This window comes from Lycium ferocissimum, unplaced genomic scaffold, assembly GCF_029784015.1.
Source record: "Lycium ferocissimum isolate CSIRO_LF1 unplaced genomic scaffold, AGI_CSIRO_Lferr_CH_V1 ctg17979, whole genome shotgun sequence".
NCBI classification, from domain to species: domain Eukaryota; kingdom Viridiplantae; phylum Streptophyta; class Magnoliopsida; order Solanales; family Solanaceae; genus Lycium; species Lycium ferocissimum.
In genome coordinates, this window is record NW_026717529.1 from 1 (window position 1) to 13,875 (window position 13,875).

At 39.1% G+C, this 13,875-nt stretch overlaps 1 long non-coding RNA gene across 2 annotated transcripts; it reads left to right on the plus strand.

Annotated features, from left to right (window-relative positions):
* Positions 1-2,306, plus strand: LOC132042803 (uncharacterized). 2 transcript variants are annotated; one of them, XR_009411585.1, is made up of 5 exons: positions 1-18; positions 114-195; positions 293-343; positions 1,435-1,478; positions 2,081-2,306. It is a non-coding gene; the product is annotated as an uncharacterized LOC132042803 (long non-coding RNA). The 2 variants fall into 2 exon arrangements; XR_009411584.1 differs by having other exon boundaries at positions 7-195.
* The last annotated feature ends 11,569 nt before the right edge of the window (positions 2,307-13,875 follow it).

The following is a 13,875-nucleotide window of genomic DNA, read 5'->3' on the forward strand; positions in this document are numbered from 1 at the left end:
AAATGATGAAGGATTAAGGTCATCATTCTCTACATATTCTATTGCATCCCTACAGCTTGAACAAAATCCAATTATTTTTTTTCATTAATCTGTTTTTGTTCAAAATATTTCAGGCAATGAATACCCTCTAAGATGTAAAGAACATGAAGGTCCGAATTATGCTGGGACTCTATGAGTTTTGATCTGCCTATCTAGGTTTCACGCTATTTTTTTATTGTTTAGATTCACATGTCTATATATACTTAATATAGAGTATCTGATCTTGATAACTGAAAACTCTTATATTGATTAGGGAAAATATGCACCAGCTGGTGAATCGACGACATCAATATTTGTTCTCCATGTAAGTACTGTTAATTCTTCGATAAGGATTATTTTTTATTTATTAATTTAATTTTAGGTTTACTTTGAAGTGCTATGTGTGTCTCAATCTCTTTAGGATTTTAAACTCTTTTCTCTCGGTTAATGTAATGATCCATATCATGGCAGATTCGATTTGGTCCCATGTTTTTATAACATAGTTTTGGACCCTAATTTGGCCTCATATGGGTTTGATAACCCATTGTATGCACACAGAGACTTATGCAGTGAATACACTCGACAAGACCTAGGAGTGGGACACTTGAAATTTAAAGATATTTCAAATTCTTATTAGAAATGTTTCGTGAAGTTCTACCCCCTCTATTTGTTCTCATTAATAGCATGTGTTTTATTCTCTCGGTGGTATCTAAAACACAAACTAGAGTAAATTGCCTATGCAAGATCTTGGATGAAATTATTCACTTGTCTGATCTTGGTTATTTAAAGCTCATACTTGAGTAAATTGCGCGTGCAACTTGTTAGATATAATTATTCACATTTGAGGTTTGAGTTTGTTATAGCTATTAATGATTTAGTTACTTTTAAGTTTTGTAAGTTTTAAATTAAGGACTCCGATCGAGAAAGCCCTATCCTCGACCTACTTCCATCTTAAAGCATTGAAAGAAAGGCAGGCAGCTTTGACTACATCTTCCTGCTAGTTGTTTGTTTAAACAACTGCACTGCTCAAATACATGCTTAACTTTGTGGGAGCTAAAACTTCTAAAAAAGGCATTATAAAAGCATGATCTTGAGTATGAATAGTTAGACAACAGTAACATGCCAAATAATAACACACTACTAGCTCTTGGTGTCAGATAAATGTGCCTGTATTGACAAAGATGTTATATCTTAATACCTATTAATGGGAGGAAGCTCCATCTATGTACTTTGAAACTTGATGTTAAGGTTCTTTTTTTTCCTAGACTCTCGAGTAGACTTGATAAATTCAACGTATTCTAGAAAAGTAGTTGTTTAATTAGACCTTATGGAAGAAGTCTATTTTACATGTTTTTAGGAGTTGGACACTGATATTTTTTGTTGTGCTCGTGACATATTATTTCAACATTGTGGCAGCCACTAATTCATGGAGATTCTAGGCGGAAGGTTGAATTCAAGAGGTAGATTTTGTTATGCGTATTCTGTTAAGATCTTTCACCCTAGGTTCATGATATAGAAACTTGCTTCTTATGGGCTTTAGCAAAATCTTTGGTTTTATGTTTTTAATTCATTGCCCAATTTGTACAATTAGATATCATCATATTCCTGCGTTTCAAACTTGGTGTTAGTATAATTGCAAAGTCCTCCACCTCTTTCTGTTTGGTATTTATGGCATTATATCATTTCATTGTTTGTTCCTAATATCTAGTCATGACATCTTAGTTTGCACAATACGGCATGCTATATAATCTCTTTCATTAACTCTCGCAAGTTGAAAATCATATAGTAACTCAATAAATGGTGTGAAGATGGTATTGAATTATTTTGGGTTTTCAAGTGGACTGTCATGGTAGGTCTTTTGGGTGTATTGAACTCTTTTTATTTGGAGACTGTTTTCTGGGTTGCTTTTACTAATCCAACTTCATTGACTGCTTTATCGTATACTTTTTTTTTCTCTCATATATATATATGTAATGCATTCAATTATTATGTTCAATGGACCTTCATGTCATTTCTCAGTTTGATGAACTGATTTGACATACATTTTATTTTACTATTTCAGGTTATACACTATGATGTTCAGAAATTTAACACCTGGAGGACTTCATTTTGATCAAAACTTGGGGAAAATGTTGATGGACTATCTACGGTCTTGAATTAAGACAATTTGATGACATTAGTTAGTTGATTAAAACTGTGTACTTTTTCTGTAATGTTGGAATTATGAAATAATGGATTAGTGGTTGTTTTGTTTATTGTGGATTTTAAATAGTACCTTTTATAATGAATATTATTTGTTTTTGACCTTTGTATATCATAATTTGAATTTATTGCAAGTGAATGTTGTATTAGTTGCCTTTACATCGTCCGCTAAAATCTTTTCCGACGATAAAAGATAGCAGTTCAATGACCATAACAAAAGACGCTAAAATATGGGTAAATGTGTATATAGCAAAACGTTTTAGTAACAGTTACAACTGCCACTAAAACGGGTCCTTTTTACCAGCATTTATATGAGTTTTTGCTGGCAATAACAAAAGCCGCTAAATATGTGAACTAAGTTGTTTCTCGGATAGTTTTAGTAGCCATTATAATTGCCGGTAAACAAATGCCACTAAAAGTAAAAACTTTTAGCGGCAATAATTAGGGTCTTTACCAGCATTCGGTAGAATTGCCGCTAAAACCTTTAGCGACGCTGGATTCAACGGCAAATAGTCAATTGCCGGTAAAGGTTTTTGCGGCAATTAAAATTGCCGCTAAAGTAAAAATATATTGCCGCTAAAGACCAGTTTTGTAGTAGTGGGTACTCCCGGGGAGGATGCGTATGAGTTTATTGTTAGCTGCCATGAGATGCTTCATAAGTTGGGTATAGTGGAGTCTCACGGGGTCGATTATGTTTCTTTCCAGCTAGTTGGGGATGCTAAGCAGTGGTGGAGATCATACATGGAGTGTCGACCAGTTGGCTTGCCACCTTTGACCTGGACCCAGTTCTATCAGGTGTTTCTGGAGAAGTATGTCCCTCGTACTGCGAGAGACAACAGGAAGGATGAATTTTCGACATTGGAGCAACGGGGTAGGTCGGTTGCGGAGTATGAGACGAGATTTCTCGCTTTGTCCCGTTATGCGGCATTACTTCCCGCGAGAGGCCGAGAGAGTGAGGAGATTTGTGAAGGGTTTGGACCTTTCGCTTCGGCCGGCGACCTTACGTTAGAGGCCTGCGGGGCCTCGTTTCGGTCGATAGTAGAGCATGCTAGGAGGGGTTGAGTCGAGAGATGGGTCGGACACATAGTGGGGGGTGGCGACAAGAAAACTCGTGGATTTGATAGTTTCAAAGGTCTATTAGAGGTGGGGGACGCCATGACAAGGTTCGTCATCATCCTACAAAACGGCCGCCCCCGTCCGATCATCGCTTGCTTTAAAGGTGGTTCTTCGGGTTATAGCGGGCATAATTACGGCCGGACTTCCGAGGTTCTTACTCGACCTTCGGACGCGGGGGTATTCAGGTTATTCTATGACGGTTCGGCGGCCTATGGCCGAAGAGCATGTTTTGGTGTGGTGAGACGGGGCATTTTCGCGAGAGAGTGTCCTAGATCCGAGCAAGGTTCTAGTAGTTCAAACATCTAGGCCTCCGGCGCACCGCCGGCCTAGAGGAGGAGGATATTCTAATAAAGGGGGTTCGCGGTCGAGCGAGAGGTGGCCGTGACCTAGAGGTGGTCGTCGGTCCGTAGGGGAAGCGCTCGGTCGGTGAGAGGAGGATCTCGGGCGATCCGTGGTGGTCGTGGAGGCACACGGTCGAAGGTGGGCGTTCCCCGTTTCTATGCCTTTCGGGTAGACTGCAGGGCGAGGCCTCTAACGCGGTTATCACGGTATTATCTCGGTTTGTCACCAATCGGCTTCGTCTTATTTGATCCGGGTTCTCTTTCTCTTATGTGTCCACTTATTTCTCCACGGGTCCGGATATGCTTTGTGATATGCTTGATGTACCTATTCGTGTCTCTCTCATCGGAGATTCGGTGATAGTAGATCGGGTCTATAGGTCTTGTGTAGTCACGTTCATGGGTTATGATACGTGGGTAGACTTGGTTATTTTGGATATGGTGGATTTTGATATTATTTTGGGGATGGGACTGTTATCTCCTATCATGCTATTTTAATTTGTCACGCAGAGAGCCGATACGTTAGCCATGCCGGGTATTCCGCGATTAGAGTGGAGGGTACTCCTAGTCCAGCCCCTAAGAAAATCATATCATTTCTTCGGGCAAAGAAATTAGTGGATAAGGGGTGTTTAGCATATTTGGCTCATATTCGGGATACTAGTGTGGACACTCCTTCCCTAGAGTCAGTGCCAGTGGTTTGTGAGTTCTCAGAGGTTTTCCCACGGATTTACTCCGGAATGCCACCGATCGAGATATTGACTTTTGCATTGACTTGGAGCCGGGCACCGACCTATTTCTATTCCACCATATCGGATGGCTCCGGCGAGTTGAGAGAGTTGAAGGAGCGGTTGCAAGACTTGTTGAGCAAAGGATTTATTAGACCCCGTATCTCTCCTTGGGGTGCTCGTTCTATTCGTGAAGAAGAAGGATGGTACCGTGCGGATGTGTATCGATTATCGGCAATTGAACAAAGTTACAATCGAAATAAGTATCAATACCCGCGTTGATGACTTATTTGACCGACTTCAGGGAGCATCGATCTTTTCTAAGATTGATTTGAGGACAGGCTATCATCAGTTGAAGATTCGAGCGGAGGATATTCGAAGACCGCTTTTAGGACTCGTTATGGTCATTATGAGTTCTTGGTGATGTCTTTCGGGCTTACTAATGCCCCCACAGCATTCATGAATTTGATGAATGGGATCTTCAAGCCATACTTGGATTCATTCGTGATCGTGTTTATTGATGACATCTTGGTGTACTCTCGGAGTAAGAAAGATCGAGGAGCTTTTTGAGGATCGTGCTTGGCTTGTTGAAAGAGAAGAAATTATATGCCAAGTTTTCCAAGTGTGAGTTACGGCTCGGTTCGTAGCATTTTTGGGACATGTTGTGTCCAAAGATGGGATTATGGTTGATCCCAAGAAGATTGAAGCGGTTAAAGATTGGGCCAGGCCTACGTCAGTGACTGAAATTCGGAGCTTCGTGGGCCTTGCGAGTTATTATCGCCGATTTGTGAAGGGGTTTTCATCTATTGCTTCCCATTTGACTAGGTTGACTCAGAAGAATGTGCCTTTCAATGGTTCGATGAGTGTGAGGAGAGCTTTCAAAAGCTCAAGACTTTGTTGACTGCGGCTCCGATTTTGGCTTTGTGCAGGGAAAGGACTTTCTTGTTTATTGTGATGCTTCTCGGATTGGCTTGGGTTGTGTGTTGATGCAGAGGGTAGGGTGATCGCGTATGCTTCGAGACGACTAAAGGTTCACGAGAAAAACTACCCCGCTCATGACTTAGAGTTGGGCTGCGTAGTCTTCGCATTGAAGATCCGGGAGACATTACTTGTATGGAGTCCATTGTGAGGTGTTCACGGATCACCGTAGTCTTCGGCATGTGTTTAATCGGCGGGATCTAAATTCAAGGCGGCAGTAGATGGATGGAGTTGCTTAAAGACTATGATATTACCATTCTTTATCATCCGGAAAAGCAAATGTGGTAGGCGATGCGTTGAGCGAAGGCGGTGGTATGGGTAGCTTGGCGCGTTTGATTGCGGAAGAGCGTCCTTTAGCCATGGAGGTGCGGTGTTTGGCTAATAGTATGGTGAGACTCGATATTTGAACACGGTAAGGTTCTAGCTTGTGTGGAGGCGAGGTCATCTCTTTTGGAGCGATTAGGGCTCGAGCGGTTTGAAGATGTAAAATTGTGTAAGATTCGGGATAAGGTGCTAAGTGGAGAAGCCAAGGAGGCTATTCTTGATGATGAGGGTATTTTGAGGATTAAAGGGCGCATTTGCGTACCTAGAGTTGGTGATTTGATTCCGTTAATCTTGAAGGAGGCTCATAGTTCCGATACTCCATTCATCGGGAGCAACAAAGATGTATCGTGACTTGAGGCAACACTATTGGTGGGGTAGAATGAAGAGAGACATTGTGGAGTTTGTTGCACGGTGTTCGAATTGCCGGCGGGTTAAGTATGAGCACCGGAGACCGGGTGGCATGCTTGAGAGAATGCCCATTCCGAGTGGAAATGGGAAAGGATCGCCATGGATTTCGTAGTTGGTCTTCCGAAGACTGCGGGTAAGTTTGATTCGATTTGGGTTATCGTGGATAGGTTGACTAAGTCCGCACACTTCATTCGGTTCGGACTACTTATAATGCGGAGAAGTTGGCCGGGATCTACATCGGGATGTAGTGCGATTGCACGGGGTTCTATTTCCGTCATTTCGACGAGAGGCACTCGGTTTACTTCCCATTTACGGAGGACTTTGCAAAAAGAGCGGGGACTCGGTTAGATTTTAGCACCGCGTTCCACCCGCGGACGGATGGTCAGTCCGAGAGGACTATTCAGGTGCTTGAGGATATGTTGAGGGCGTGTGTTATTGATTTTGGTGGTCGTTGGGACAAATTTTTACCCTTGGCAGAGTTCGCATACAATAATAGCTACCATTCCAGTATTGATATGGCGCCATTCGAGGCTTTATATGGTAGGAGGTGTCGTTCTCCTATTGGGTGGTTTGATCTTTTGAGGTTCGACCTTGGGGTGATTTGCTAAGAGAGTCCTTGGATAAGGTGAAGCTTATTCGGGGAAAGCTTCGCTGACTCGAGTAGGCGGAAGAGTATGCGTAGGAAGGTTCGTGATATGGAGTTCATGGTTGGTGAGCGAGGTCCTATTGAAGGTTTCACCCATGAAGGGTGTGATGCGATTTGGGAAGAAAGGTAAGTTGAGCCGAGGTTTATTGGCCACTTTTGAGATTCTTCGTCGTGTTGGCGAGGTGGCTTATGAGTTGGCGTTACCACCGGGTTTGGCAAATGTTCATCCGGTATTCCATGTTTCCATGCTAAAGAAGTACCATTCGGACGGGTCTTATATCATTCGGTGGGATTCGGTACTATTAGATCGAAATCTATCCTTCGAGGAAGAGCGGTAGCAATCCTAGATAGACAAGTTAAAAGGTTAAGGACCAAAGATATTGCTTCGGTCAAAGGTGCGGTGGAAGCACCGTCCGGTGGAAGAGGCCACTTGGGAGAGCCAAAGGCGGATATGCGGAGTAGATATCCTCGGTTGTTCGACGGTTCGGGTACCTCTTTTTCTCCACCTTTACCCTAGACGCTCGAGACGAGCGATTGTTTGATTGGTATCTAATGTAACGACCCGTTTGGTCATTTAGCACTTTTATGCCTAACATCTCTAAAACACCCTTTTTGTGGTCTAATTTTGGTATCTATAGCTTGCGATAACCGGTGATTCGGTTATTTAATTGACAAGAATTTTAGACCCCGTATTTTATACGTCGAGTGATTCGCGAAAGAATCAACGTGAGATAGAAACCTCGGATTTACTTAGTATAAAAATATTATTGGAGATTAGGAATTACTTAAGTGTGGTGTTAAGAAAAAAATTGGTGACAATAATAAGCCAACAAGAGCCTCAACATCCAAGGTAAAAAGGATGACTCAAGTCATCTAAAATAAGGCAAATGGAAGACATACAAAAGTGTGAAATTAAATGTTGATTCATCCACTACATTTTCAACATATTGTGGACAATTAAATTTGGAAGAAAACTTACATGATACATTCGGCTAGGGCTGAAAATTTTGGAGGAGAAAAAGTTGAAGCATACAATTGAATATTTGAGCATCCACTACTTTATGAAAGTATACATTGTTTTAGGAGGACATAACATGGTGGAGGGATCATTTCACATTTAATATTGCTCATCCATCTTGGCATGATTACAATAGACAAAGGGTGGTGCATGAATCATTCAACACACATACAGATTGTCTTGTAAACAATTGAAAAGAAAGAAGAAAGAGAAACAAAAGGTGACCAAATGAGGCTTATAATAGAAAGTGGTGAGGCAAATATTGAAAGTTTGTGTAAAGTTAATTGAGTGCTCAATGTCATGAGTGGAGCATGTGTTGTATCCAACTTGTAGGCATCATAATTTAACAAAATAATGACTAAGATATCAGCCATCACAATTCATTTCAACTACACAACACAAAGAAAGAAAACCTAATTCTAGAGAGAGAAAGCTCTCGGCCACATTGGCTGATTTTGAGCTCTTTGAGTCTTGATCCAAAAATTATTTTTCCAAGGTGTTTCAACCCTTTAGAAGGTCCCTAAAACGTGAAGATAGTCTTTGGAGCAACAAGAACCATTTCTATCTCAAATCACAAACTCTAGCCAAGTAAAGAATTCAAGTGGTCAAGGTAAGATCTAACTTTCTTTTCATGTATTAAGGGTGATGTAGATGTGTGAATATAAGTTGTATGCATGAAATAAGGTGTGTTGATGTTGGAACATGGTAATAGTTATGGAGTTATATGGGTTGATGTTGAAGTATGATTGTAACTTGACGAACATGAATCGCATGCATCAAATCATGAAAGTCGGTGTTGGAATGGTAGTTAGTCGTAGGGACTGTTTTGGTGAATTTAATGGACTGATTTTCTTTAATAAATATAGTTGTTACTATCATAGATCTCATGGTAAAAAGAATGAAAAGAATTAGAAGGTTAAAGGTGAAGTTATGTTAGTATGAAAATGGTTGAATCTATGATTTTATGTGAGTGATGTTGAAGCATGGTGTAGCCGTGTGTGGACTGTTTTGGGAAGAAGTTAGTGAACTGTTTTTACTTGATATTTTGATTGTCATTATCATGAAATTTATGATGGAAATGAAGGTGTTTAATGGTTGGAGTTGAAACTAAAGTCATTTGTGAGTTGTTATAAGGATTATAAAAATGACGATATAGCGTAGTTGCGTATGAATTGATGTTATACTTATCGTGTGGATAGCTGGTCGTAATCTACTGAAATTATATGAAAAGAAAACATGAAATTATGTATAAAAATCACATGTGGTTGGCTTAGTATGTTCGTAAACATTTGCAAGAATTCCGAACATCGTTATGTTGTCGGTTAGGGACGGTTTTGGACATGTTGTGGTAGTGGACTGTTTTGGACTTATGCTTTCATTAAGTTGGAAAGAATAATTATAAGTTAAGAATATACACCATATTGTATGTTGGATGGAATGTTATAAGTTGTGACATACAAACGTCAAAGCTACAAACTATTAGAAGTAACTTGAGAATGTCGAAGCCGTATGTGAATCATGATTGCATGTCATGAATGTGGGTTGTTTAGAATATAAATATTGTGGGTGTCCTTAGAGTTGTATTCTAACGTAAGATCGCATATTTTATAGATTTTGATCGTTCAAGAGAAAACGTCTCTAAACATCTAGAAAGGAAGACATTAGCTTGATTGTTCGTGGCTTAACCATAGTTCGGCATTGAGGTTAGGTTACGGTCTACTTTGTTAGACTCGATTAGAGAATCGTATGTAGTTGTAAAAAGTGACGGGGACGGCATATAGGACCACGTTCGGCATGAAGTAGAGGTGACCTTTGGTGAGACTTAGATTGGCTTTGTTAGTTGTTAGGTGGGCTTGTCGCGGGGTATATGTGTTATATTTTCTTAGGATTATCCTTGTTGTATGATTTGGGGGCTCACATACTAGCTCACTCATCTATTTTTTTTTTGTAAAGGAATGGTAACATTAATATGACTTGTATTGGTTTACTATATATTGATGATATTGTTGAGAATGGTGATTATCATGCTTTTTGTGTGACATGTCTTTTATATTATTGTTGTGATGATTGGTGAGGTGATTTCATGATCGATAGCATTTCCATGATACATTGATATATGCATGGTTATGAGCACTAATGATGATATGTGAGAGAGAGCCTCGAGGTCTTTTTCGAGAGGGAGATTGTGAGTGTTTGTTGCCCGAGGTTTCTTGCGGGAACAATGGAGTGTCCGATGCCCGAGGTCTTTGCCGGGATCGTGAGAGTGTGCTCGTGATCCGAGGTTATATTCCGGAGCGAGTGGTACATGGACTTCGCGGGTCCCCCATGGGTCATGACTATGAGGCATTGCCATAGCATGTGTGTACGGGAGTGGAGTGTGAGAGGTGACTATTGCATTGCATTGCATTGCATTGGTTCATCCACTTATATATTTGATTCGATCATTTGGTGAATTATATCAATTGGGTCTTGGTGGATTTCATGATTCCTTTACACCTTACTTGTATTGATATGTGACTTGTACTTTTTGGTTTATGTGTTTTTGTTGGTTTTGACTTCTTCATACGTTATCTAATCATTGTCGGCCTATGATGCCTACCGGTACAAGTGTTGTACCGATACACTCTTCTTGCCGCACTTTTGTTGAGTGCGAGTACGATCCGAGATCGATTTCTAAACCCGTGGCTGATATTCGAGGGTGACATCTTTAGTTATTCGAGGACGATCGAGCTACTCTTTTCATCCTTATGTCTTGTTGGCCCGATGATTTTTAGGGAACCTACTATGTATTATTATGATTCCTCTTATCTATTTAGTTAGATTTTTTGTATTCGACTGTACCGGGACGATATCATTATTTCCTTCTTTATATTATTTCGTGAGACTTACGTTATTTTATCTTCTTCCGCTTTATTTATATATTTTTGCGTTCTTGTACCCTTTGACCGATTTTTGGGATTGTCGTGACATTTCTTGTTATGATAAGTATTTAAAACTTGATAACTTATTCTTAAACAAATTTTCCCTTATTTAACTTGTTATTAGTAATGTGGTTCGCAACTCGGATGAGTTATTATTGTAGGTGCCACCATACACTCGTGAAGAAGTTGCAACAAGATCAATCCGTTTAGTGCGTAGTTGACTAATTATTGATCATTATCCTTGTTTGAACCCAAAACACCATCAAATTGCTTAAGTATATATGTTGATCAATAAATATGGTTGATTTCCATATGTTTATCAACTTAAATATGTGAATCAAGTAGTTCCCATCGTTGCAACAACTCCTCCATTATTCAACATATTCACGATATTTAGCTGCTTATTAGACTTAGTTGACAAATCTATGGATGCAAAACACCATCAAATTGCTTAAGTATATATATTGGTCAATAAATATGGTTGATTTCCATTGTTTATCTTAAACTAAGTTATATGGGTGAATCAAGTAGTTCCCAACAAACTTAACTCCAACAAGTTACTAATCCGTTCCAACAAGTAACTGACTTAGTTGATCATCTATCCCGACCCAAAACACCATCAAATTGCTAATAATTTTAGTAAGTATATATATTGATCAATAAATATGGTTGATCTCCATTGTTTATCACTAAATATGGTTGATTTCCATTATTTATCACTAAATATGGCTGATTCCCTTTATTGATCACTAAATATGGGTGAACCAAGTAGTATCTGTTGCAACAAGTGTAGTATCTGTTGCAGCAAGTGTAGTATCTGATTGGAACAAGCCGTAGTATTCGTTGAAAAATCGTAGTATCCTTTGTAACAACTGTGGTATCTGTTGCAGCAACTGTAATATATGTTCTAAGAATACACTTAGAATTGCCCATCTAATCCATGAAATTACTATATAATCCATTAAGGATGTTAGTATATATATATATATATATATATATATATATATATATATATATATATATATATCACTAAATATCGTTGATTTCATTTGTTTAACACTAGATATGGGTGAATCAAGTAGTTCACATTAATTCACTCTAATAATCACTCGTTTTAGTGCATACTCACTTAGTAGATCATCTTTCCTGACACAAAATACTATCAAATTGATTAAGTATTATATACTGATTACTAAATATCGTTGATTTCATTTGTTTATCATTAAATATGAGTGAATCAAGTAGTTCACATCAATTTACTATAATAATCACTTAATTTAGTGTATACTGACTTAGTAAATCATCTTTCCTGACTCAAAATACTATCAAATTGATTAAGTATTATATATTGATCACTAAATATCGTTGATTTCATTTGCTTATCACTAAATATGGGTGAATCAAGTAGTTCACATTAATTCACTCTAATGATCATTGGATTTAGTGCATATTTCTGACTCAAATTACCATCAAATTGATTAAGTATTATATATTGATCACTACTTATCATTGATTTTCTTTGTTTATCACTAAATGTCATTGATTCCCTTTGTTGATCACTAAATATGGGTGAATCAAGTAGTATCCGTTCAACAATGTTGTAATATCCGCTTAATAAGTGTAGTATCCGTTGCAACAATCTGTAGCGGCAAAAGACATAGTTGTTGAACAAGTCCTTACTCTTGTTGGATAAAACACAACAAGTTACCAACTTTTTGCAACAAGTCACTCCACTTTGTTGGAAAAACCTCAACATGTAACTTAGTCGGCCGCCGCAACAAGGCACATTTCAGCTTGTTGCAACAAATTGCTTATTTGCGGGAAATCTTTTAGCATTTGGATAAAACACAAGTTACTAGTTGTTGCAACAAGTCCTGTTACTTGTTGGATAAAACCCAACAAGTTACAGAGCTGTTGCAACAGATTCATTGCTTGCTGAAAACTGTTCAGCAATTTATTAACAACACACACATTTGTGATTTGAACACGATCAACATATCATATAAACCAAGTTCACAAGCACCAAGAACATAAAATTAACATTCTAAAAAAGAATAACATTAAAATGTCATAAAGTTTCAACAAATAATTGTTATTACAACGCAGTGCAATTAACAACTATGGAGCATTTCGGCTTGGACAACAACTACAAATTTGCTGGATATTTTCTACAAATAGAACCAAATAACTGAAGTTATATCCAACAAATTTGTAGTTGTTGTAACGCATTATCTACTTGTTGTCACAAGTGTAGAACTTGTTGCAACAACTATAAATACGTTGGATATCTTCTATAAACATAACCAAGATAAATACCAGGACAAGAACAAAAAAAAAACATCTATTGGATATCTTTTCCTAAACCCCGAACCATACCGGACAACAACAAATTAAAAACCATCTATTTCACTACAAACACACTACAACAAACCCGAATTTTATCCAAACTTTTCCTAAACCCCAAAAAAAAAATCAAAACTTATTTTCAATATTCTTTTTGAGTGGGGAGGGGGGTAAAAAAAAAAAAAAAACTTTTCAAAACTTTTTTTAAAAAAGCAATTTTGAGGGGGGGGGGGGGTAGTGAGGGGTGGTAGGAGGAAAGGGGTCGGTGAAAAAAAAAAAAAAAAATATCAAATTTTTTTAAAATAGTTTTGAGGGGGGGGGGGGGGGAGGGAGGGATGGGAAGAGGAGTGGAGATCTGGTAAGAAAAAATTAAATTTAAATTTTTTTTGGGGGGTGGGGGGGGTGGGGGGAGAGTTGCAAGGAGGAGGAGGAGGGAGGGTGAAAAAATAAATAAAGAAAATAAAAAAAAATTCATTTTTTTAGGGGGTGGGGGTGGGGGATGAGGGCGGGGGGTGGGGGAGGGTTGCGAGGAGGGAGGAGGAGGAGGGTGAAAAAACAAATAAAGAAAATTAAAAAACAATTATATTGGGGGGGGGGGGGGGGGGGGTGGGGGCGGGGTGGGGGTTAGGCGGTTGGGAGGAGGGGGGGTGAAACAAAAATAAAGAAAATAAAAAAATTATTTTTGGGGTGAGGGCGGGGGTGGGGGTGGGGGCGGGGGAGGGTTGCGAGGAGGAGGAGGAGGGGGGTGAAAAAACAAATAAAAAAAATTAAAAAAATTTAATTTTTTTTTTTTGCGGGGAAGGGGGGGGTGGGGGGTTAGGGGTTGGGAGGGGAGGAG